General features: G+C 36.6%; 1 protein-coding gene across 1 annotated transcript in view; it reads left to right on the forward strand.

Moving 5' to 3' along the window:
- The window catches only part of NCOA1 (nuclear receptor coactivator 1), a 163,346-nt gene that overhangs the window by 44,473 nt on the left and 92,543 nt on the right, over positions 1 to 26,330 (forward strand). The window contains exon 3 of the mRNA XM_087823400.1: positions 4,627 to 4,760. The gene's annotated coding sequence lies outside the window, so the exon portion shown is untranslated. The remainder of the gene's footprint in view (positions 1 to 4,626; positions 4,761 to 26,330) is intronic.

A 26,330-nucleotide genomic window follows, 5' to 3' on the forward strand; every position in this document is an offset into this window, starting at 1 on the left:
CAGCATTGTCAGTAGTGGCAAAATATTGGAAACAACATAGGAGTTCATTAATGAGAGACTGATTAAATATGTAAATGTATAAATATAAAATTATGAAATTGTTAAAAGGAAGTGTGAGGGATTTTTATAAAGAATGATATGAAATAAACTTTAAGATACATTGTCTTAGTATGCCACCACTTCTTAAAAAATATATATGTAAATGCTTTTATATGTGTACAATAACTATTAACGCACAGTAAATGAGGGAAGGGAGCTGGGTGATTGGGGGAAACTTCTATTCACTATAACCCTTTTGTACTGGGTACATATATTAACTGCTGTAAAAATGAACATTTAGCCATGGCCAGGTAGCTCAGTTGGTTAGAGTGTCATCCCAGTAAGCCAAGGTTGTGGGTTTGATCCCTGGTCAGGGCACATAAAAGAAGCAACCAGTGGATGCATAAATCAGTGGAACAACAAATCGATCTCTCTCTCTTTCGCACATACACAAATCAATAAATAGGAAATAAAATAAAATAAAAATTAACTTTAAAATATGCTCTGATGAGGGTGTGGAGAAAAAGAAACCCTAATACACTGCTGGTGGGAATGCAGACTGGTGCAGCCACTATGGAAGGCAGTATGGAGTTTCCTCAGAAAATTAAAAATTGACCTGCCATTTGACCCAGTGATCCCACTTCTAGGAATATATCCTAAGAAACCCAAAACACCAATCACAAAGAACTTATGCACCCCTATGTTCATAGAAGCGCAATTTACAATAGCTAAGATCTGGAAACAGCCCAAGTGCCCATCAGTAGATGAGTGGATCAAAAAGCTGTCGGACATTTACACCATGGAATACTACACAGCTGTAAAAAAGAAGGCCCTTTTATCCTTTGGGACAGCATGGAGGGAACTGGAGAGTATTATGCTAAGTGAAATAAGTCAGTGAGAGAAAGACAAGTATCTTATGATCTCACTTATATGTGGAATCTAATAAACAAAATAAACTGATGAACAAAATGGATCCAGAGACGTAGAAGCATAGAACAGACTGAGAGATCTCAGAGGGAAGGTGGGGTTGGAGGAGTGGGCGGGGAGAGATTAATCAAAGAGCTTATATGTTTATAAGCATAACACATGGACACAGACACTGGTCTGGGGAAGGCCTGGGGGTGGGGTGGATGCGGGGTGGAGGGGATCAATGGGGGTAAAAAGGGGGCATCTATAATATTTTCAACAATAAAGATAAAAAAATTTAAAAAAATTTAAAAAATGCTCTGATAGTTTTATTTCATTTGTTGATTATCTTCTTGTGTAAGGCAGAATGTTGGAAGCTCTATTCATAGAGGAGTAGTCTAGCTTTAGGGAGCCTAAAGGAAAGTTTAAACACGTGTAGCAAGTAACTAGGCTCTTTGATGTGAGTTTTTATTTTTGCATTGTCCAGATACTTTGCCCATTATTTTTATTGGATTGCTTATTTTCTTATAACTGTATTAAAAAGTTCTTTATATTCCAGCAACAAGTTCATTAGATTTTTTTTTTTGCAGTTATTTTCTCCAAGGCTGTAGCTTGTCTTTACAGTTTCATAACACTGCCATTTCAAGAGCAGAAATTTAAAATTTTAAGTGCAAAAATACCAATTTTTTTCTTACTGGTTTGTGCTTTTGGTGTCATCTCTAAAACTCGTTGCCTAACTCAGGTTGGCAAACTACACCCATTCAGCCCACTTCTTGTTTTAGTAAGGGAGGTTTTGTTGGAGTATGGTCATGCCCTAATGTTTACAGGTTCTCCAGGGCCACTTCCTGCTGTAATGACAGCTGTGCATTTGCAACAAGACTGTATAGGCCACAAAGCCTGAAATATTTATTGTCTTGCTCTTTGCAGAAAAAGTTTGCCAACCCTTGGCGTCCCCCCAATTTTCTCTTTTGTTTTCCTTCATAAAATTTGCATTTTAAAATATTTAGGTGTTTTAATTTTTATATAAGATAGGACATGTGGATTGAGCTTCCTTCCCTCCCTTCCTTCTTCCCTCCCTTCCTTCCTTTTTTCATTTGTAGGCTTTTATTTCTTTCTCTTACATTATTGTACTTGCAGTCCAGTACAGTGTTGAATAGGAGTTGTGAGAGTAGATGTTCTTGCCTTGTTCCCAGTCATAGAGGGAAAGCATTTCGTCTTTCATGATTATGTATGATATTAGCTATAGACTTGTTATAGATTCATGTGTTATGCTGAGGGCGTTCCCTTCTGTTTCTAGTTTTCTGAGAGTTTTGAGTCATGAATGACTGTGGGTTTTTCTTTTTTGCATCAATTAAGGTGATCACTTATGTTTTAGTCTGTTGATATGGTGAATTATATTGATGAATTTTTTTTCCTTTAGAACTAATGCTGCATTCCTGGGATAAATGTTATTTGGTCATAATATATATTCCTTTTTTTTAGTATTACTGGATTCATTTTTCTAATATTTGGTTAACATATTGTGAGAATTACTTAATGTTACAAAAACTGGTGGACAGTTTGGAATACAGTTTAGGTGAGAGTCAGGTCTCATTCCATACGTCGTTTGGAATGAAGGAGTCACACAATTAGCCCAAAGAAAAGTGAAAGTCAGACTATTTATCTGCTGTCATGGAGGGGGAGAAATTTCTAAACAGAGAAATAATAAAAGAAAGAAAGACAATAATGGACAAATCTGGCCACCTAAAAATAACTTCTGTATTAAAAGCCAGTGATAGACTGAGAAAATGTTAAAAGTAAGTGAAAGAAATAGTATCTTCACATTATAAACAACCTACATAAATGGTTAAGGAAAACAAGACCCCTCCCCCCACATGGGTCCAGAAGAGGGAAAAGGGCAAATCTGGAAAGAGAGGCAGTGTGAGCTGTGGGAGAAAGGCTGATAACGACATGTAAAGAGCTACTGGAGAGCATTCAGCGTCTAACTGGATTTGAAGACCATAATATTATAGCGGGGGGGGGGGGGTGTTGTGTGTGTGTGTGTGTGTGTGTTTCGGGGGGGGGGGGTGTGTTTCTAGCAGGTGATTGAATTGTCCCAGGATTAGGAATTTGAGGGTGGTGAAGTGGAAGAAAGGTAGCAGACTAGGTGGGTTGATAGCTTGGGTGATATCCAAAATTTTGAGACTGGTGATAACACAGCAGCTGGAGAGATGAGAGTAGGTAAAGTGCATGGAAGGGATTGAGTGTGGACGCAGGTTAGAAAAAATAGAGTAGAATACTGAATGACAGAGAGGGGAAGGCAGCCAGGTGGCATGAGCCTGAGGGAAGGAATGGGGTTGCTTATGAGATAAGGGTCTAGAAATAACCTTGTGGGGAGGGTCAATCTACTGCCTTAGCCTTCACTCTAGAAAGTTCTTTTCAAGAGCCATAGCTCAGTGGCTGAAAGGAGTGTTCAGTGATAAGGCTGAGGATTTAGAGGTGATCTGCTATGTCAAAGGGGTTTCCAGAGGTCTCTGGAGAAAGGGTTGGAAGGAAGGGCAGTAGTGGGGGAATACATGAGTGGCCGAGAAAGCATAGAGATCATTGTGGGCATGAAAATAGGAGAGAGAGTAGTTGGCCGTAACGGTTCATGTTTTGAATAAAGCCCAAGGGTGAGAAGGGTGAGAGCAATGGGTAGAATTAACTAGCAAGATTCCTGCATTGACCTGTGGTATGATGATTGTTTCTGGAGTTTGATCCACTGTGCCTTTGTGATCCAAAGGGAATATAGTAACCCTGGGTGGTAAAGCCTAAAGCAGTAAAACTCTAAATAATGAAAACAGGTAAGGCTCACATTTCTTAAGAATTCTCTTACGGCCCCACCGGTTGTGGCTCAGCGGTTGAGCATCTACCTAGGATCCAGGAGATTGTGGTTCGATTCCTGGTCAGGGCACATGCCTGGGTTGCGGGCTCGATCCCCAGTCCGGGGCGTGCAGGAGGCAGCCAATCAGTGACTCTCTCATTATTGATGTTTCTGTCTCTCTCTCCCCCTCTCCCTTCCTCTCTCTGAAATCAATAAAGATATATATTAAAAAGAATCCTCTTATGTCTGCAAAGGCCCCACTGTTTGGCTTTAGCTTTGAGGTAGAGTGGGAAGATACAGCACTACCATTAGCGTGGTAAAATCCAGTTTGTCTTATCCCACTGCCAATGACCCAGAAATGAATAGTAGCCATCATAGTGGGTACTTCTTTACCGTAGAGACTGTCTTCTGCTGGAAACCCTGTTTCGTCCTACTGTTCTGTTTTACCTGAAACTGGGTACTGAGGCTACTGCTGCTGGGGTGATGTCAGAAACTCTGCTAAGTGAGCTAGTAGTTGCTAGCCCTGTGTCCCCTTGGAATGCCAGTGCAATGCAAATACATTTGCTGAATGCCTCCTTTGGGGGTCTGACCGTTTTAAAGCTAGTAACTAATTACCTCTTATCAACTTTTTTCTTCCTCTTTCTTTTTTTCAGCTTTAATCTTTAATTTCCATTTTTAAAATCTTTAGAGGGACAAGAATGGGATTTGGCATTTCTTTAACAACTAAAGCATCTGTGTAAGAATCTTTGTTTGCTTGTAGGGAAACAATGATGTGTCACAATATTTAAAACCTGTAATGTTTTCAGTAGACTAAACGTGTCCTCTCTCTCCTACTTTAGATCTGTCCGTACTAATGGAAATGTAACCGGAACCGACTCTGATGATAAAATCAAGGACCAGCAGGCAAGATCATGCAGTAGAAATTTTTGCTTCCAAATGAAGACACCGACATTTAGAATTTCTACTTTCTAAGGTATTTGAGGCACAGTTTTATTTTCATTTGACTCCTTGGCAGTCATTTTATAATGTTGATTTCTATATATAGATTTCATGAGTTTAAATTTTTGTTAGAATGATTAGCTTTTGGAGAGTTCACCCCCTCTCCCTTGGCTCACTTCTCTCAAAAACTGAGAAAAGATCTAGATTTAAAAAGGAGGTAATCTTTATAATTAGGAAAGTGTGTCCATTATAAGAAATTGAGGTGTTTACTGAGTACAGATTAAGACTCAGTAAACTGTTAGAAGAACTGAAATAAATAAATGCCAATTTAATAATTATTTTATTTATGTCATGACCTTCTGAGATGAGCAGCTGAATTCAGCACTCTAACAGAATCTGCTCACATGATACAAGAGATCTTAGTGATTGTCCCTTAGTTTGATTTGGAAACCTTTCTCTCCTATTCTTCTAAATTTGTTGTTAAGGGTTTTCTGTTCACCAAGAAGTGTCACTTTTACTCCCCATAGACTGTGCCTGTAGGACCTTTGGGATTTGATGGGTTAGTTTCATTTGTACCAGAAAAGCAAGAAATGTAAAGAATCAAGTGATACTTCCAAATTATGGGGTGGATCCCCACTCTAAAGACTACATAAGATAATTGAAAACAATAAAAGGAAACATTGTATTAATAGAAGACAAACACAGTGCTTCCTATTTTCCTAAAATACATATAAATTTCAAACAGGGTACAGTTACATGTTCATGTAAAAAACAAATATTTTTTAAAATTATATTTTTCTAAATATGCAGAAGACATGGAAAGATAATTATTTTAGGGGATAGGTTCAAGTTGGTTGGTACTCTGTATACATTATAGAGGTTTATAAATTAATCTTGCTCAAATATAGAGAAGATGAAAATCTGAGAAAAATGTACCACTTATTGCTGGGATTATTTCATTTTGTTCTGTTTTGGAAGACTATATAAAGTAGTAAATGCTAAATTAATAAAAATCCATGATACTGAAAAATTCTTAGACTGCTCCAGTTAAAAGAAAATGGATTACCTTCTATAAAGGAGTAGTGTAATTGAGTAATTTTTGCCAAAGAAAGGTTACCTTGATTCAAATAGCAGATGAAAAAGTTGGTGAGAAGTTTTAGAACTTCTCTGGCAGCTAGTAGATATATCTGTACTCTTCTAAAATTTCTTGGTGTCATTTCGAATCAAATGGTAATGATGATTAAATATATAATTTGTCTTATTATCAGAACCATTTCCCTTATTTTTTGATATCTTTCCTTATTACTTTCATAATTTGTCTTACTATCAGAACCATTTCCCTTAATTTTTAAAATATCTTTCCTTCTTACTTTCATTTAACAACATTAGTAGAATGTCTAAGCTTTGCAAAGAATGATTTTAGATATGTGGAAGGATATAAATTATTCTTTAACTTCATTATGAATGAAGTTGAAGACATCCTTCATTCAGAATGTTTACTCTGGGGCTAGGGACGCTAAATGCACTCATCTGAAAACCATTCAAAAGCCATCATAAAATGAGCACATAAAATCATAATTTAGAATCCCTCTCTAAGTAATATAGTTAAGTTCTGTATTCAGATCTCAACAAAAGTTAAGATTAGGGAGTAGGAAGTTCTGGTCAGTTGAATTTGCTGACTAATTGGTCTGCTTATGATTCTATTTGTAAAACTGCCACATAGCCTATTAGGTTGCTTAAATCTTTAATTAGGGATTTCTAATTCATCAGTTTCTTCTATCTCCCCACTCATTTGCAAGCTTTCACAGAGTGATATCCCTATTAATATTTGTCATTTTTCCTTTTGAAAATGAAGAAAAGTGAAAATTTTACAAACTTGTGCTCAAAAATTTTATATAATACATTTTGACAATATTTTCTTGAAAATTTTTTGAGAGGTCTTTAGATTTTGAGAGTGTGGGATTTTGTTTGTGTGTGTGTGTGTGGGGGGGGGCGGGTATTAACACAAAACAGAATCAGTACATAAGTTAAGGCCCAAGAACATTTGTAAGATTATGTCTTGGAATACAGTATACATTAAGTTAAAGTGGTACCTTTTAGAAATACTTTACTTGCATTCAAGAAAACCTTTGAAAACAAATTTCAACAAGGTGTAATAAGGAAATCGTATTCCCTTGCTATAGTTTTCTCTGTGGTATAATGGAAAGAGCACAAGCTTTGATTCTTCTATTTTCATGCTACCCTGAGGAATTGAATTACTGTTTCTGTCTTAGTTCCTTTTTCTATAATAATTACTTTTTAGACTTCTGATGAAAATGAAATAAAAATATATAATTATATAAAATAATGCTTTTCAGTGTGAAATTAAAGAATGTTGCTAAAGACAGAAGACCACACTACTGAAGTATATCAGTCACAGTTATTCTCATAGCAAAAACAGGTCAACTCACACTAATACTCAGGAGCTTGTAAAACCAGTTTCAAAGTTAATGACAAATATTATGCTTGGAGAGAAAGTAAAATGAGCTTTTGGCAAAAATCCCTTATCAAAGGCATACCATCTGGAAAAGCAATTACTGTCATGTGCGCATGCTAGCAGAACTTTTGTTTTTCAGTTGGATGAAAGCACTGATGTGCAGAGGACATACCAGCACTTCATATAGATGTGTTACTGTTACCACTGAAAAATACACACTACCATAGAAGAATATTTTGTCATTGCTTTGTTTTGTTGTTGGTAGTGGTTGGTTGTTTTTTAAGCTATTGTTGCCTGAAAAGTTGCATTATTTCCTCTGATCCAAACCCAGCTCCTTTAGCTGCAGGGACCGTTGCACTTGGTCTATGAATAAAAGAAATTGCACCAGGATATCAATTCATATCCCCCTTTTGTCAGAGAGAAGAACTGGCATTTCTAATGTGATGTGATTTCTAATTGTGATTTAATGTTGAAGAAAAGAGTAAAAATTGTGGAAGTAAGCAATTTGGGGCCACTAAAGCCATGGTTTTTCAGAATACTGTGAAGGAATGGTCAGCAAGTACGTATAGGATCCTGCTTCTCCACAGTGACGTTTGCCAGCTGTGTAGTGTGACAGGGCTTTACATGTTTGTTAATTAGTTTTTCAGTAAAAAAGTATTTATTATTGATAATGCCATTTTTCTGATTTCAAGGGGGGTATAACTTAGCAAATTAATTTAGTATTTCAAATAGTGAGAACTTATAAATTCATATTCACAGTATCATGAGTTTTAATGTTAGGGATGAGGTATGAGGATTTTTATAAAAAGTCTGAATTATGGTTACAAATAATTCAATCTCTAAGAGTTTGATCATTTCCCCATACTTGATGAGTTTATTAATTTATCAAAGAAAAAACAGTGACTTTTTATTATGCATATTTAAAAACCATATCCAAATTTTGAACTAGAACACAAAGAAATATGTTCCAGAGCCAAAATGCCAGCAGGGAATAGATTAGGAATCCAGTCTCTCAAATTGAAGCATTTAACATTGAGTTTTGAGTGGGATACGCTTTTTGAGGGGCAATGAAATGCTGAAAGTAGACCTCTGTGAGAAATATTGGTACAGTTCTGGGTCCATGTTTAGTTATAAAATCCAGAATGTATAACACAGCTGATTCATAATTAAGAATTAAGAATTTTTAATTTAGAAAATATAAAGAGAAAGAAACCAGTTATATAGGAAAGTGGCTTATGGCTAAAGCTTATTCTGTTTCTGGGGCCTTGAACATCTTGCAGGAAAGTTATCAAACTCTAATAGGACGTGGCAAAACAACTAAGGTGTTTGGTTGAATGGACTGTAGCTGGCCAAAGGTGAGCATCAGCAAGTATAACTACAATATAATCAATCACATCACATACATTTAACTCTGTAAGTTAATAATGATACTTTAAAAAAACTCATTAGTTTTCTTTGGAGTATGCTAAGGAACTAACTATACCTGAAGGTAACCAAATAGTTGAGGGAAGGAAGTTTCTTTTTTTCAGGAGTATTCTAGTTAACAAATGAAGAAGGAGCGATAAACAGAACATCACTGTTTTGTAATGAATTCCTGGACCAAAGCAAAGATCATCAGTGGTTGCTAACATGACAGAAAGACAACCAGACATTAGGTTTCTCTTAGTGAAAATACACAACACTACCTATGAGGTATTTTTGCAAAAAAATTGAACTTGAACCTGAATCAGATCAAGTCTCTAGCTCTACCCTTTTACAGGAAAGATAGAAGACAGGGAAACAAATGAAATGATACCATGGGGGATGCAATTAGCAAAATCTAGGCTTTTGGGAAGTCCTTGGGACATACAGCTTGGTTTTTTCAACAGATAAATTGAAGGGAAGGAAAAAGAGAAATGGAGGAAATTTGAGATTAATAGTAATGTTTGGACTTTATTTGGGTCCAGAGTTTAATATATAAATATTTATGAAATAATTAGGGAAATTTGAACACTGACTGGATGTTTGATATTAAGAAATTATTGTTAATTTTTAGGTGTGGCAGCAGTACATTAAAAAAAAGCCATCTTTTATAAATGCATATTGAAATGTTGGTGAATGCAAGCATATGCCTGGGATCTACTTCATTATTTTATAGAATAGAGGGAAGGCGGTGGGTGGGAATGAAACAAGATTGACCATGAATTGATCATTGTTTAAGCAAGGCACTTGTGGTGTTGGGGGGCGGGGGGGAGCTATAATTCTTGTTTTCATTCTCTAAGCTGTTTTGAAAGTTTCTGTAAGAAAGAGGTCCAGAAATTTATGTTTTCTCTTTGTTGGCTTATAAGAATTGAATTATATTTATTTAACAATCTGCTGAATTATTATTTCTAATAATTTCTTTAATCTTCATGGAAAATAGGTTTTCTATATAATCATATTGCCTACAAAGGACAGACTTACTCTAGTGCTTACTATTTACCAGGCTCTTTTCAAAGCATGTACACATGTTAACCCATCAGATCCTCTCAAGAGCTCCAAAGAAGACATTAGCTTTTGCCCAAGGTTACATAGCTGGTATGTGGCAGAGCTGGGATTTGAATTCAGGCATTCTAGCCCTAGAGCCTGTCTTCTCTAAGTTTTGTATCTCTCCTTAAAACATTTTATTTTTAATTCCTCCACTTTCATCCTTACACCTTTTATTTCTTTTATTTGTCTTAATGTACTGGCTGGAACTTAAACTTTTAAATCCCAGTTTTCATTTGTAATTTTGATTTTGGAAGTTGTCTTAATACTCAGAGTCCATTTGAGTTTATTCTTTACAAATACAATGTAGTCACTAACAGACTAAGAATTAACTTAGTGTGTAGCCAGAAACCAAAGAATTAGGTATATTGTAACAGCTTCTAGTATTTTTTTAAAAATTATATATACCTCCTGATGTGCACGCAGCCTATTCATGGCTCATTTTACTTTCAATTACTATTTATTTTATTGGCTCTGTTTGCTGAATTTGTGACTCTTAGATAAAATTACTCCTTCCTTTCCCCAACCCCCACACCTGTTATATAATTACTTCCCACCTGACTTTACATAGGTTACATGAGATAAAATTAGGCAAGGCATTTAGTACACTGTTTAGCACCTAAGATGTATCTAGTAAGTATGTCTCTTGGTTTAAGAGACAGCTACTTCATAATTTTGTTTTAAATTTTTTTAAAAAAATAATTTTTAAAATGAGGAGGGACAAATATTGCTTAGTTACTTCAAAAAGTCCTAAGCCTGGGACAGGTGGGAAAATCTATTGATAATGTCTTATGGTGGTTTAATGAATAATCTCTGTGTTCTCTGTAAGGAATTATTTTTATAATGGTCTCTGAGTTTGAGAAAGATTACTGAGAGAGTTGGTTGCCAGAATACTTGCCTAGCCCTAGCCGGTTTGGCTTAGTGGTTAGAGCGTCAGTCCACAGACTGAAGGGTCTTGGGTTCGATTCCAGTCAAGAACATGTACCTCATTTGCAGGCTCAGTCCCTAGCCCTTGCCGGGGCGAGTGTGGGAGGCAACTAATCAATGTGTCTTTCTCACATTGATATTTCTCTCTCTCTGCCCCCCTTCCACTCTCTCTGAAAAGCACTGGAAAAAATATCCTCCACGAAGGTTAAAAAAAACACACACTTGCCTATTAAGAGGTAGGGTGGAAACAATTTTGGGAAAATGTGACTTGTCCCAACTATGTATATGTGTTTTTTAAAAGTTCTCTTTGGCCAGCTACAAAGTACATTGTGACATAGTAAGATAGCTAAGCTTCATGAAAGGAGGTATATAGGCTCTAATAAGAAGGAAAATTTTGGGTTTCACCCTCAAGAGAAAGAGCTAGATTACAGTTACAATTCCTTTTCCTGAAGGTTATGGAAGGTGGCCATCTGAAGATCTGGTACAGCTAGTTAAAAGTTGTGCTAGTTTTCTGTACTTTACCACCTTCCTCCCTCCAACCCAGGTTCACCTGTTATTTTGTATAGCAATAAACTGAAGCAACCTTTTTTTTTTTTTTAGCACATTTTTAATGGTATTTTTGAAAATGTTGTTAAACTAGTTGGAATCTAAAAATTGTAGAAGCCCAAGAGGTTTTTCATTTTCCAAATGACAGTTATAATTATTGAGTGGCATAGCTATTGAAATTGAATAGCCAATTTTTTGTGTTAAAGAAAGGGTTTGCTTTTACAGGCTATAGTTTATTGGTAAGAGATAAAATATATTTTTGAATAATAAAATGCATCTATGAGACAGAAATTCACTCTCCTATCTTATCATGAAAGCTTTGAGTAGAAAGATGAAATACAGTAGTCCTCTCTTATCCACAGTTTGGCTTTCTTCAGTTTGTTACCCTCATGTCAAATGTGGTCCAGAAATATTAAATGGAAAATTCCAGACATAAACAATTCATAAGTTTTAAATTACACACTTTTCTGAGTAGCGTAATGAAATCTCATGCCATCCTTTTTCATCCTGCCCAGGACATGAATCATCCCTTTGTCCAGCATGTCCACCTCATTTCATCTGATCACATAGGCATTATATTGTCTCACATCATCACAGGAAGAAGGGTGAATGTAGTACAATAAGGTATTCTGAGAGAGAAAGAAAGACCACAGTCATATAACCTTTATTATCATATATTGTTATAATTGTTCTTGGTGTTAATCTCTTATTGTGCCTAATTTATAACTTTATCATAGGGATGTATATATAGGAAAATACATAGTATATAGAGGTTTTGGGGTACCATGAACTGCACCCATATTAGATGGCAGACTTAATGGATAAATGTTGTGTGTGTTCTGACTGCTCCACCAACTGGTCATTCTCTCATCTCTCTTCCTCTCCTTGGGCCTCTTTATTCCCTAAGACAGAAAAATATTGAAATTCGGCCAGTTAATAACCCTACACTGGCCTCTAAGTGTTCAAGTGAAAGAGGGATTCACACATCTCTCACTTTAAATCAGAAACTAGAAATGATTAGGCTCAGTGAGGAAAGCATGTCAAAAGCTGAGATAGGGCAAAAGTTAGCCAAGTTGTGAATGCAAAGGAAAAGTTATTGAAAAAAATTAAATGGGTGCTCTGTGAATACATGAATAAGAAAGCAAAACAGCCTATTGCTGGTATGGAGAAAGTTTTAGTGAACTGGATAGAAGATCAAACCAGCCACAATATTCCCTTAAATCAAAGTCTAATACAGAGCAATTCTGTGAAGACTGAGAGAAGTGAGGAAGCTGCAGAAGAAAAGTTTGCAACTAGCAGGGGTTTGTTCATGAGGCTTAAGGAAAGAAGCAGTCTTCATAACATAAAAGTGCAAGGTGAAGCAACATGTGCTGATGTAGAAGCTGTAGCAAGCTACCCAGAAGATCTAGCTACACAAAACAACAGATTTTTTAGTATAGATGAAACAGCATTATATTAGAAGAAGTTGCCATCTAGGACTTGCATAGCGAGAGAGAATTCAATGCCTAGCTTCAAAGCTTCAAAGGACAGGCTGACTCTCTTCTTAGGGGCTAATGCAGCTGGTGACTTTAAGTTGAAACCAATGCTCATTTACCATTTTGAAAAATCCTAGGTCCATTAAGAATTAATGCTAAATCTATTCTGCCTGTGCTCTGTACATGGAACAACAAAGCCTGTATAACATCACATCTGTTTACAACCTGGTTCACTCAATATTTTAAGCCCACTGTTGAGACCTACTGCTCAGAAAAAAAGATTTCTTTCAAAATATTACTGCTTATTGACAATGTACCTGGTCACCCAAGAGCCCTAATGGAGATGTACAAGATTAATGTTTTCATGCTTGCTAACACCTGCATTCTGCAGCCCATGGATCAAGGTGTAATTTTTACTTTCAAGTTTTATTATTTAAGAAATACATTTTATAAGGCTATATCTACTGTAGATGGGTGATTCCCCTGATGGATCTGATAAAAGTACATTGAAAACCTTCTGGAAAGGTTCACCATTCTAGACGCCATCAGGAATATTCATGATCCATGGGAAGAAGTCAGAATATCAACATTGACAAGAGTTTGGAAGAAGTTGACTCCAAACCTCATGGGTGACTTAGAGAATGATTCAGCACTTCAGTAAAAGAAATAACTGCAGATGTGGTGGAAATAGCAAGAGTACTAGAACTGAAAGTGTAGCCTGAAGATTTGACTGGACTGCTGCAATCTCATGATACAAACTTTATCAGATAGGGAGTTGCTTCTTGTAGATGAGCAAAGAAAGTGGTTTCTTGAGATGGAATCTACTCCTGGTGAAGATGCTGTGAAGATTGTTGAAATGACAACAAAGGATTTAGAATATTACATAAACTGAGTTGATAAAGCAGCACTGGGTTTGAGAGGATTGACTCCAATTTTGAAAGAAGTTCTGTGGGTAAAATGCTATCAAACAGCATTGCGTGCTACAGAGAAATCATTCATGAAAGGAAAAGTCAATTGATGCAGCAAATTTTATTGTTGTTTTAAGAAATTGCCACAGCTATCCCAACCTTCAGCAAGTACCACTCTGATCAGTCAGCAGCCATCAACATCAAGGCAGTGCCCTTCACCAGCAAAAAGATTGTAACTCGCTAAAGGCTCAGATGATGGTTATCAAGTTTTAGCAATAAATTTTTAAAAATTAAGCATGGACATTGCTTTTAGACATAATGCTATTACACACTTAATAGACTATGGTACAGTGTAAACATAGCTTTTATATGTACTGGAAAACCAAAAACTTCACTGGACTTGTTTTATTGCGACATTCACTTCCTTGCTGTAGTCTGGAACTGAACTTGCACTATCTCTAAGGTATGCCTATATGGGGTTAGGTACTATCCACGGTCTCAGATATTCCCTGGGGATCTTGGAGCATAATCAGCCATGGATAAGGGGGGACTACTGTACTTTCTAAGATACACATGGATGCTATGGAAACTAAAAGATGTATGTAAGATTAAGCATAGTTGTGCTCAGTTTAACATCTGTTACCTAGTAAAGGCATTGAGACATTTATTGTTCTGCAGATGATCTTCAATGAGGAGGCATAGCTAATGTGGTCAGTTACAGAGTATGAGATCACTAAATTTAAGAGAAAAGAAAGCTAATATTAGGAAAAGAAAAATATAGTAATGATAATAGCTAATATTTAATGTTTACTATGTGTCAGACACTGTGATAGGTACTTTATATATATTTTCAGATACTATACCAGTAAATCTGTGAGGTATAAACTATTATTATATCAGTTATGTATAAGGAAACTGAGTCTTAATAAAGACTCATTGAAGTTACATTGAAGTTAACTCACAGTAGAGCCAGGATTCATTGTCTCTTTCTCTTGGGGTGAAACCAGAAGTTTGAGTTCAGAAACTGATTTTTAATCAGAATAAAAAATAAAGTGAATTATTCTTCTAGTTTAAACAAACTGCAAAAGCATGGATTTGGGGAAACCAGGGATTTAAGGATTTTGCTAGTTCCATATAAGTTTGTGATATGATAGGGCTCCTGAAAAGTTATTGTAATCACAAATATATTAGTTGGAATATAGTTTTTCATACAAGAAAGGCCATAGTTCTAACCACATTTTTAAAAAAAATTATCTTTATTGTTGAAACTATTACAGGTGTCCCATTTTTTCTCCTCATTGACTCCCTCCATCTTGCTTCTACCCCCTCCCCAGGCCTTCACCCCATTATAGTCTATGTCCATGGCTTATGCATATATGCATATAACTTCTTTGGTTAATCTCTTCCCACCCCGCATTCCCCTTCCCCCTTCTCTCTTCCCTCTTCCCTCTTCCCTCTTTCCTCTTTCCTCTTCCCGAGATAGGATTGTGTGTTGCCTGCTTCAGTGTCTCTGGGTCTGTTTTGTTTGTCAGATTCTTTTGTTCATTAGCTTCTTCTTAAAGAAGACCCTTCAATGTTTCATGTAATACTGGTTTGGTGGTGATGAATTCCTTTAGCTTTTTCTTATCTGTGAAGCTCTTTATCTGACCTTCAGTTCTAAATGATAGCTTTGCTGGGTAGAGTAATCTTGGTTGTAGGTTCTTGCTTTTCATCACTTTGAATATTTCTTGCCACTCCCTTCTGACCTGCAAAGTTTCTGTTGAAAAATCAGTTGACAGTTGTATGGGCGCTCCCTTTCTCTTGCTGCTTTTAAGATTTTCTCTTTGTCTTTAACCTTTGGCATTTTAATTATGATGTATCTTGGTGTGGGCTTCCTTGGGTTCCTCTTGTTTGGGACTCTCTGTGCTTCTTGGACTTGTAAATCTATTTCTTTCACCAGGTAGGGGAAGTTTTCTGTCATAATTTTTTCAAATAGGTTTTCAATTTCTTGCTCTTTCTTCTCTTTCTGGCATCCCAGTAATACGAATGTTGGACTCCTTGAAGTTGTCCCAGAGTCTCCTTACACTATATTCACATTTCTGGATTCTTTTTTCTTTTTGTTCTTATGATTGGGTGTTTTTTGTCTCCTCATGTTCCAAATTGCTGATTTGATTCTCAGGGTCCTCTATTCTACTGTTGATTCCCTGTAAATTATTCTTCATTTCAGTTTGTGTAGCCTTCATTTCTGACTGGTACTTTATCATGTCATTGATGATCTGACTAGTTTCCTTAATAGCCTTACTAATATCCTTGAGTATCCTTTTAACCATTGTTTTGAACTCTGTATCTGTTAGCTTGCTTGGCTCCATTTCACTTAGTTCTTTTCCTGGAGATTTCTTCTTTCCTTTGTGACATGTTTCTTTGCCTCCACATTTTGGCTGCTTCCAGGTGTTTGTTTCTATTAGGTAGAGCTTCTGTGTCTCCTGGAATATGTAGAGTGGCTTTGTGTAGTAGGTGTCCTGTGGGATCCAGTGGCTCAGCCTTCGCAGTCACCTGAGCTGGGCCTTCTAGATGCTCCCCTGTGTGGGCTGTGTGCACTGTCCTGTTGTAGTTGAGCCTTGGTTGCTGTTGGCGTCACTGGGAGGAACTGACCCCCTGGCCAATCGGCTGTGAGTACCAGCTGCAACTACAGCTGAAGAGCTGCTGTGCTGGAGACACCCCTCTGGAGCAGGATTTACTTCAGTGGTGCCTTGGTGTTCACAGAGTCCACCCCTTATAGCCCATCCTAGGTGGCCCTGGGCAAGGCAGAGGCAGAGGCTGACTTTGCACCTCCCAGGAGGCCCCAGAGACAGTGCACCTGGTGGTCGGCTTTGACCACACTGGATTACAACCCTACCACATTCACCCAGGATGAGCTACACAGCAATCCGTAGATGGCTGCTACTTGTGCTGAGCTTGAAGGTGTCCAGGAGAGGCCAAACTATGAACTAATGTAGGCTGCAGCTAGTGCCAGGCCTGGGGCCACTTACCAAAAGGTATGGGGCATGCTGAGGCCAGCTGCTGCTTGTTTGAGAGATTTTAGGAAAAGTCCTAAGCATGAGGCTAGAGAGGCCACTTGCATAGAAAAGCCACTGGAAATGGCTTGGATGAGCTTGCAGGTAGGGAGGGGCAGGGTCTACGGGAATCAGCAGGGCGGGGCAAAGGGTGTGAGTCAGGTTGATGGAGATTGAGAAAAGGTGCTTGCCTGCCGGTTCTGTGGGAGGAAGGTTCGTCAAAGGAGCAGTCGCCTCTGCCAGCTGTTCTGTCTGTGAAAAAGCAGCCCCTCCAGCTCTCTCCCGGATTGTAGGCACATTAGTTCCTCCCTGAATGTCCCAGGTTCCTTTCAAGCTGCTGCCTAGCACTGGAGCTCAGAGGGAGTGTGTCTGAGTAAGTCCGTGCGCCGGCCCTCTAAGAGGAGCTGCCTGGGACTCCTGCAGCCTCTGCATCCCTCAGCCACAGTCCCCATTGGTTTTTAGAGCCTGAAGTTATGGGGACTTCTCTTCCTGGCACTGGAACCCTGGGCTGGGGGTCCTGATGTGGGGCTGGAACCCCTGCTTCTCTGGGAAACCTCCACTGCTGTTTTAAACTGCTGCACCTGGGTGTGGGACCGCGGCCGCCTCTCAGATTTAGCCCAGATTCCTCCCCTGGTCTCCGCCCCTCCTACTGGTATGGATGTGCTTTTTCAGTTCCCTAGTTGTAGGACTTTCTGTTCAGCTAGATTTCAGGAGATTCTGAATGATGGTTGTTCTGTATTTTAGTTGTAATTTTGATGTGGTTGTGGGAGGCAGCGGGTACTGCTGTTACCTATGCCACCATCTTGTCTCTTCAAACCACATTTTACTGTTTTTGAGAGGGAGGGATGCCTCATTGGTTTTGAAAATGGTGTTTGATATGGAGTGACTTTCAAGTATCTTATCACTTTAACTTCCTCAATTAAAATGAACATGGAAGTGTTTAACATGGAAATGAATTTAAGTAGCTATTAAATTTTTCAAGGAGTTTTGGAGATTCCTTGAAATTAGAAATTTCTTACATTATTAAGAAACACTGCTTGCCTGTTACAAGTCTAGCAATGTAAAACATACAGTTAGGTTAGGTGTAAAAATGAGAATCTCTGTCCGTACTCTTAATACCATGTGGATACATTTAATGCTAGAAAATTTTAAAGCCTGAACTACAGTGTAAGACCCACACTGCTTATAGTGGGGTTTAGTTAGTCACTTATAAAGCTTTCACTTAAATTTGGGATTAAGTATACTTTTCTAGTAGACCATGCTGTATTTCAAGAAAAAATTCTTTTTAGATAAGGCAAAAAGGAAAAACCTCAGTTAATTCCAGAAAAGCCCAAACCGTGTATGTCCATTCTCTCACTGCAATAGAAGTTTAAAATGCATTACTCTAGTAACTTGGAAAAAAATCAGAGAAACCTTCTTAAATAATGAGTCAAATAGGAGATCAATATAAAATAACTGATTGTACTGCTAACTGAAATGAGACGGGCCAACGCTGATACTGTACTCAGAAGTCAATTGATTTAGAAAAATGTACTTAACCTCAGAATTCAGTAAAATAAACAAGCAAATAAAACCAACAAAATAAATGCCTAGGAGGAAGGGAGGATATAAATAAGATAAAAGCAGAAACAAGTGAATTGAAAAAAGAAACTAAAATTGAAAAGAATCTGAGAGCTATTTTCTTACAGTTAAAAAACAAAATCTGACCAGTCTTATCAAGGAAAAGATAGAAAACCAAAGTAAGAAAAGATAAAGGAGATATAAAAAGAGATTTTTTAAAAAATTATGAGTAAGCTCTGTTTGTTAACTCTAAGCCAATTTATTGGAAATTTCTCTGAAATGAATTGTGAAACACCCAACTTGCTTTTAGAAGAAAATCTGAGTAAATCAAAAACTATGGAAGAAAGTTCAAGGAATTTTCTCCAGAAATTGGTTCTGGGGTCAGATCATTTTGCCAGTGAGTTTCTTCTAGCTCTCAAGTAATATATAATTTCTTGGTGAGAAACTGTTAGAGATTATAAAAAGATGGAATAGGCCCATTTAATGTTATGAAATCAATATAAATATCTTAGCAATGGTTACTTCATAAAAGTGAGATTCTTTTGGGGGGGGGGTGTTACTTTTTAGTTTTTATTGTAAGCACAACAGATTTTTCTTGAAATTAAGACAGTTGAGGAAAAAACAACCCAGAAATTTAAAACTGAAACAAAGATGTCTTTTATATCTATTAATACATTTACTGTTACTGCTGCTCTTCATTCCTGTGTGTAGATCCAAATTTTGATCTGATACCCCTTTTCTTATGCCTAAAAAACATTTCTTTAAGTGCATGTCTTGTAATGGATTTTTCTCAACCTTTGTCTAAAAACTTTTCCATGTTCATTTTGAAATATATTTTAAGTGGATATAGAATTTTAGGTTCACAGATTTGTTTGTTTTCTAGTACTTAGCAATATAACTCCATTGACTTTTTGTTTGCATAGTTCCTGATGAGATGTCTTTGTTTTTCTGTACATAATAGGTCTTTTCTCACCTCTGGTAGCTTTTAACATTTTTTATTAAACACTAATTTTCAACAGTTTGATTATGATATTTATATTTCTAGGTGTGGTTTTCTTTGCTTATCCTTCTTGGATTTTGTTGAGCCCCTTGGATCTGTGAGTTTATGGTCGGAAAAATTTTGCCCATTATTTCTACAAATATTTTTTCTATCGTTATCTTTCTAGTGTTTGGACCCCAGCTGCACGTGTATTAGATTGTTATATACAGTACTACAAGTTATTGTTGTTCTCTTTTTTTGTACTTTTATTTTTGTTTTGTATTTTTCCCCCTTTCTGCTTCATTTTGGATATTTTCTATTGCTATGTTTTCGATCTGCTGTTAGTCCCACCCAATGTATTTTTCATTTCTAGAAATTCCATTTTGGCCTTACAAAAATCTTGCATGTCTTCCCTCAACACGTCCATGTTTACAGTAGCTTTTAACATCTTTGTCTGCCAGGCCCTGTGTCTGTTAGTTTTGTGTGTTTCTATTGATCTGTTATTCTGGTTATAGGTCCTACTTTCTTTTAAAAGTATATGCCTGGTAAGTTTTCCTTGGATGTCAGACGTGAATTTTATGTTGTTGGATGCTGGATTTTGTTCCATTTCTTTAAATTATGTTGGTCTAAGTTGTGGCATGCAATTAACATTTTTAAAATCACTTTGATGATTCTTTTTAGACTTGCTTTGTTTTGAGTAAGCTTTGTTAGAGTGGGTTCAGAGCAGCCTTTTTTCCTAGAGCTAATTTAGAGTTGAAACCTTCTGAGGAGTTTATTTAATGTCTCATGTGTTATGAGGTCTTCACTCTACTTGATAGGAATACAAACTATTCCTAACCTCGTCTGAGTTTCAGGAATCCTTTGGCCTATTTGTTTCGCAGTAGTCCTTTCCCCAACTTTAGGTATTTTCCTCTCAAAACATTACAGGTCAGTACCTGCCAGTGGCTTGAGGGGATGTCTCTGCAGATCTCCAGAGCCCCATCACTGTATGCAGTTCCCTTCTCTCTGGTTCGCTTTCCCATAAATTCTGGCTGCCTTGGCCACCCTGTATGTGAGTCTCTGTTTCCTCAATTTTCTAAGACTGCCAGACTCTGTTGAAGTCCCCCCTCTCTGCATTGCATACTGGAAACTGCTTTAAGGGGTGGTTGTAGACTTCACCTAATTTTCCCCCCTTTTCTCAGGAATCTCATCCCTGTTTTGACTGTTGTCCAATATCTGAAAACTGTTGTTTATTATATTCAGTTTTCTGGCTGTATAAGCCAGGAGGATTAATCGGATCCCTGTTACCCCATCATGGCTCTTTGTGGAAATACTTGCTTATCTTTCCCTCCTTCTTTTCTGTGGGTTAAGATGTGGGTCTGAGTAAAAGAAGCCAAGAAACCAGTTGGCTTGTTCTCCGTGTTTCGCATGTTAGGCTTGCCTATAACTGAGGCAGAGGCGTCCCTAGTTGCTGATGGTCAAAACCCCTTGATGATAATAAACAGGCAGTTTTGCCAGGTGCATCCTTCCTCACTTTCCGCTCTCTGGTACTTACTGCAGTGGTAGGTTGCTTGATCAAGTATCGTGGTAGTCTGAATCTTGGTCAAGTACCACACAGTTTTAATAAGTTCTTAATAGTCTTACTTTTAACTCAATTAAGATCCATTTTTCTTTACTTTTTCTCAGCTATTTCTGTTTGCTGTTCCTCACCTTTAATTTTAGCAGGTTTTTTTGGTTATGTTATTTGCTAGTTAGTTATCTAACTGGTTGTTATTTTTCACCTGGGTTGTATTTACTTCATTCATCATGTATTTTTCTACATCAGAGTATCCTTTAGGATCTTGGAAGAGTTTGATCTTTATGCATTATACCTTCAGTTTTGTTCCTGCTTCTCTGTTCTTGCTTTCCTCTACTCAGAAATGAATGAGTGAATAAATAATTGAGTAGAGGTAGACAAATATATCCACACATGCATACATGCAGTGCATTTTCTCAATTCTAAGACTATTAATTGTGACATATACTATTGATTTAATGTATTTTCCAAAAAAAAGAAACGACATCTATTTTTTAATTCCTTAGAAATTAACTGACAGAAGAAGCATGTATTTACCCATAAAATTTCTTTTTTTTTTTTTTAGATATATCTTTATTGATTCCAGAGAGAGGAAAGGAGAGGGAGAGAGAGAGATAGAAACACCAATGATGAGAGTCATTGATCAGCTGCCTCCTGCACTCCCCCTGCTGGGGATCAAGCCCGCAACCGGGGCATGTGCCCTGACCGGGAATGGAACCCCGATCGCCTGGATCCTAGGTCGACACTCAACCGCTGAGCCACGCCCGGCCAGCTATAATTTCTATACTGTCTTCTTTCAAATCATAATATACAGTGGAGTCCAATCCTTTTTCACATGTTGATTTTTCTCACCTGTGCTTACTTTTTTTGGTCTCTTTACACATCATGATTGTTTGTTATAGTTTTGAGTCATATGGGAAATTTAACCTGCTTTTCTTTTTTGGCTAAACTCACTTTCAGTTTCTCTATAGCTAAGCTGTGTATTAAGTAACTTTATTTTCAAGTCAGCTGGAAACTTTTGACAGATTGATATCCAGCACTTTGTAAAGTAGTAATTGGTCATACCAAAGTCTCCCAATTCTAAAAATTCTATGGTCTGTTTTGAAGGATTGGATGCTTTGTACTGCCTTGATTGTCCTTGCTTGTCTTGCAACAGACAGCTTTTGCCTCACAATACCTTTTTATTTCAATGCTTTATCATAGTTCAGTCTTTCTGAAAACATTTTCAAGCAACAGGCTTTCAGATTTCACTTAAAATTCAACTGCAAGTATATTTATTTACCTATGAACTTAACTCAGCTGTGGTCATAGTTGGATAAACTGATACCTTCTATGGGAAGGTATTTCCTATAGGTTTACACATAGGCAAGCAGTAACTTGCATCTCAACTTACTCCTTTGCTTGGCCTTCTGGTGGTTTTTTGGGTATTAATTTTGATACTTCTCCTAGTTTCAGAAACCTAAAAATGTTATTTTAAGAAAAATAGCTATCTTTAGAATTGAGAAAATATAGCTTAGGAATTTAATATATAATAAGCAAGCATAAAGTCTGTCAAGTGGTAGAATTATTTAATAAGTTTGGGGATGACCAAAGAGCAGTTAGAAAAATTAGTGTTGAACCTGTCTGTATACAGACGTATGGGTAACTTATTAAAATTGAAAAACTGAACTGATTCGTTTATAACTCTGAATAGACTAGTAATCTAAAGTAAGAAGACTAAAAAAAATTGAGTAAAAAAATTAAACACCAATATAAAGAAAACCAACACACTTAAAAAGAAAAATAACAAAATGGAAAACATGACCTTAAATAGTATCTAAAATTGCTATGCGTGTTTAAAAATATTTACAACACTAAGATTCTCGTAAATACATTGATAAAGTCATGCCCAGTAGGTCATAAGGGGATATATAGAGTAAGTAGGGGTGGAGGGGGAGAGAGTAACTAAAGAATTTATATGCGTATATGCACAACCCAAGGACGCAGACAATGGTGGGAAGAGGGACTGGGGAGAGGGATGGGGCGGGGTGGAACGGGTCATTGGGGAGAAAAAGGGACATCTGTAATATTTCAAACAAAAATAAAATTAAAAAAAGAAAAGAAAAGAGTTAAACCTTCTGTGTAATTAAAGCAGTGGTGACTCACCTTTTCATACTTACTGAATAACTGTAATAAAATAGTCCACAGGGAACCAAGTACTTATACGCTGCTTTGGCATTGGCACAGCTCACTTGGAGGGTGGTATGGTAGTATATCTTAAAAGCCTTAAGCATATTTATGGCCATTGATTTAATAATCCTACTCTTGGGAATTAACCCTAAGTAAATAATTCAAGGACTAAAAAGGCTGTTTTAGAATTCACAATAATATTACTTATAATAGGAAAAACTGAAGACAACACAACTGGCCAACAGTGGGAAGTTTGCTGTTTCATGGTAAGTGAATACCCAAGCATTTCATATTCATTACAGGTAAGCACTGTGGCGACAGAGACGGCATCTTTCTTGTTCTCTGCTGTAGCACTAGCGCCTAAAATAGTTTGGCTTATAGTAGGCACTCAACAATTATAATTATTATTGAAATGAACAAATCAATGGAATATTGTTAAATTGAAATACATACTTGTAGAACCTATTCTTAAGTACCTTAATGAGTAAAGGAGATGCGGAACAAGTGGATTGAAGATTTTTTTGGAGAAATTTGAACTAGAGTTTGAAAGTTCAATAGGATATGGATTCTCTTGGGATCCAGGAGTTGGGAAAGGCATTCTAGCTCAGTATAGGGAAAGCCCTTATAGTAAGATTGACTGAGGAAAGGTAGGAGCTGAGGTAGAGGTAAAGACAGCGTCCCCAGGGGAATTGTAAATCAAGCTGATTACGTGGGACTTTATTCTGTAGTATGGGAAGTCATTAATGGTTTTCTATAGAAGTTGATATTGAAAGAGTTATTTAATTCAAGGAGTTTAATTTGTCATTGGTATATAGGGCAGGTTCAAGCAGGGAGATCAGTTTAAACTGTATTGGAAATACTAGAGTGGAACTTTGTGTGAGAAGTCCAGTGATAGTAATTGTAAAGCTATTTTGTTTTTCGTCGTGAACTATGGATAGGAATCTGATAATTTGCACTGATACTGTTTTTATTAATTTTAAGAGGTAAACTTGGTTATGTAAAAGGACAGTGCTATTAGAAGAGTAAATAAAAATATAATACAGGAAACATTTTACTGGAATTTTATGTTTAAAGTCATTCACAAAATTGTTTAGGGTCAAAATAGAACACAGATAAGTAATTTTTTCAGTGTCACACATGTTTTTGTATATCTTCTTGTAAATCTTCATTAAAGACAGAAGAAAACTATATCAACTGTCATTGTTTGTTCTGTCAAAATACTGCTAAATATCTTTTAAAAATTATGATCCTCTAGTGAAGGATCATACCATTAAAAATTATAATCAAGAACCTAGGTTTCTCTCTAGAGCTTTATGAAAAAGATGGATTTTGTTTGTTTTCGCCTAGCATTTAACATGTTAGTGGCACTTGGGTAGTGAAAGTTGACATTTATAAGACAGGCCATTGTGGTGAGTTAGGGTTATGAAATTTATTTAGAATAAACTTAGAAGAGGTTTAAAACAACACAATTTGTTGCCAGTAGTTGTACGAAACTAATTCTGCATTGTTTATAAAATGGAGAAACATCATAAATTAAATTATCTCTAGATAAACATGTGCAGATTCCTTTAGAAGAAATAGCAAGCATTTTATCAAGCACTTGACCAGTATTTTTGAGCATTAATGTTTAATGTTCAGAATTAAAAATTTAAGTGAAAGCTTTAGGTGACAAAAAGATGAATTTTTAATTGACTTGACATGACAGTTCAATTGAATTGTTTGAGTAGTGGTTCAGAAGAATATACCCAAGTACCTAACCAAATTATCTTATATTTTCAGGGTTAGAGGTTGAATTGGAAAGGGCTTTGCCAAGTAGGTAATATTTTACCTGAATCTGGAGTATGTACTATTTGCTATGCATTGCCAGATGCTGGGTTTGTAATATATGTATAAGACATGGTCCTTTCTTGGACTAACAATTACTTGTGGACTAACATTTGTTTATAAACTGTGTAACAAATATTGAGATACGGGAACAAAGAGATTAGTTTGGAGGAGGGACAGGAGGAGAAGCAGCATTGAGCTTTGCAGAGAAGTTGGTATAAGTGGATCCTGAATGATGGATGGACCCACACCTCCTGGAGAAGGGGGCAAAAGGGATGTTCTTGGATATAGGATGTGCAGTATGAGTAGATGCATAAGGGCTTTCTTTTTTCTCATTAATTATAAGTAAACATTTTGATTTTTTAATTGGTAGTATAGAAAACTCTGTTATATATCAAACCATTTCTCATAGAATTCATTTAGGATACCTTTAAATATTAAAGTAAATATTGTCTGGATTGCAGAGAGTTATGAAGAAACATTTTGGGACAGTGGAAATGTTTTATATCTTAATTGTGGTGGTGGTTACAGAGGTTTTCCTTTGTCAAAATTCATTCTTTTGTATATTTAAATTAGGCACATTTTGTGTATAAAGTTTTATCTCAGTAATGCTGATTTTAAAATTGTCTATGAAATCACACTTCTTCCAAATTTGTATCTAGATTTAAAAACTGAGTTCTTAAGGAAGAGATTTTCAGCTCTCCATTCTCAAACTAAATGTCCAACACAAGACTGAGCATATAAATCACATAGCAGTGAGCAGAATAGAAGTCCATGCTTTCATAGAATTTACTTTTTAGTGGAGGAAGGAGATGGATAATACAGAAGAAAACAGAGTAATTAATTCCGGGTAATTGATTGTTATGACAAAAAGTTAAACATGGTAGTGGGACAGCCAGCCATTTGTGGTAGAGAAGAATTGTCATTTTAGATGGGGGTGAGGGGTATCAAGTAAAATAAAGCCCAAATGAAGAGCCAGGCATAGTTCCAGCTTGTTAATTGTATTCTTTAAATCTGACCAACACTGAACTCACTTAAGATTAGAACTGAAGCTGAATACCTGTGGGAATTGCAGATGTGATTGTATATATCCAATTGATTATATGATTATAATGTAGAATGTAAATGTTGGAAGTTGAATAAAATAAAAGAAATTGAGATATGGGAGATTTGAGTATACTTTTCCCCATATTTGTGGCTGAGATTTAGTAAATACCATCTAAAATTAAAATGTGAATTAAAAAGCACACACAGTATTGGCTCTTGATGATCTTTTTCTAGATGTAAAGGAATTCTCGCCCGGCCGGGCGTGGCTCAGCGGTTGAGTGTCGACCTGGGATCCAGGTGATCAGGGTTCGATTCCTGGTCAGGGCACATGCCCGGGTTGCGGGCTCGATCAATGACTCTCTCATCATTGATGTTTCTCTCTCCTTTCCTCTTTCTGAAATCAATAAAGATATATTTAAAAAAATAAAAATAAAAAAAATAAATGTAAAGGAATCCTCTAGCTTCCATGGTTTTCAATAAGAAATTTGATTTCATTGTAACTCATGTTCCTCTATAGGTAATGTACTGTTTTTCTCTGGGTGCTTGCAATACTTCTTTCTGTGTGTTTAGTTTCAGAAACTTTATGATAATGTGTCTATGT

The sequence above is a fragment of the Miniopterus natalensis genome, chromosome 13, assembly GCF_054644295.1.
Source record: "Miniopterus natalensis isolate mMinNat1 chromosome 13, mMinNat1.hap1, whole genome shotgun sequence".
NCBI lineage: Eukaryota > Metazoa > Chordata > Mammalia > Chiroptera > Miniopteridae > Miniopterus > Miniopterus natalensis.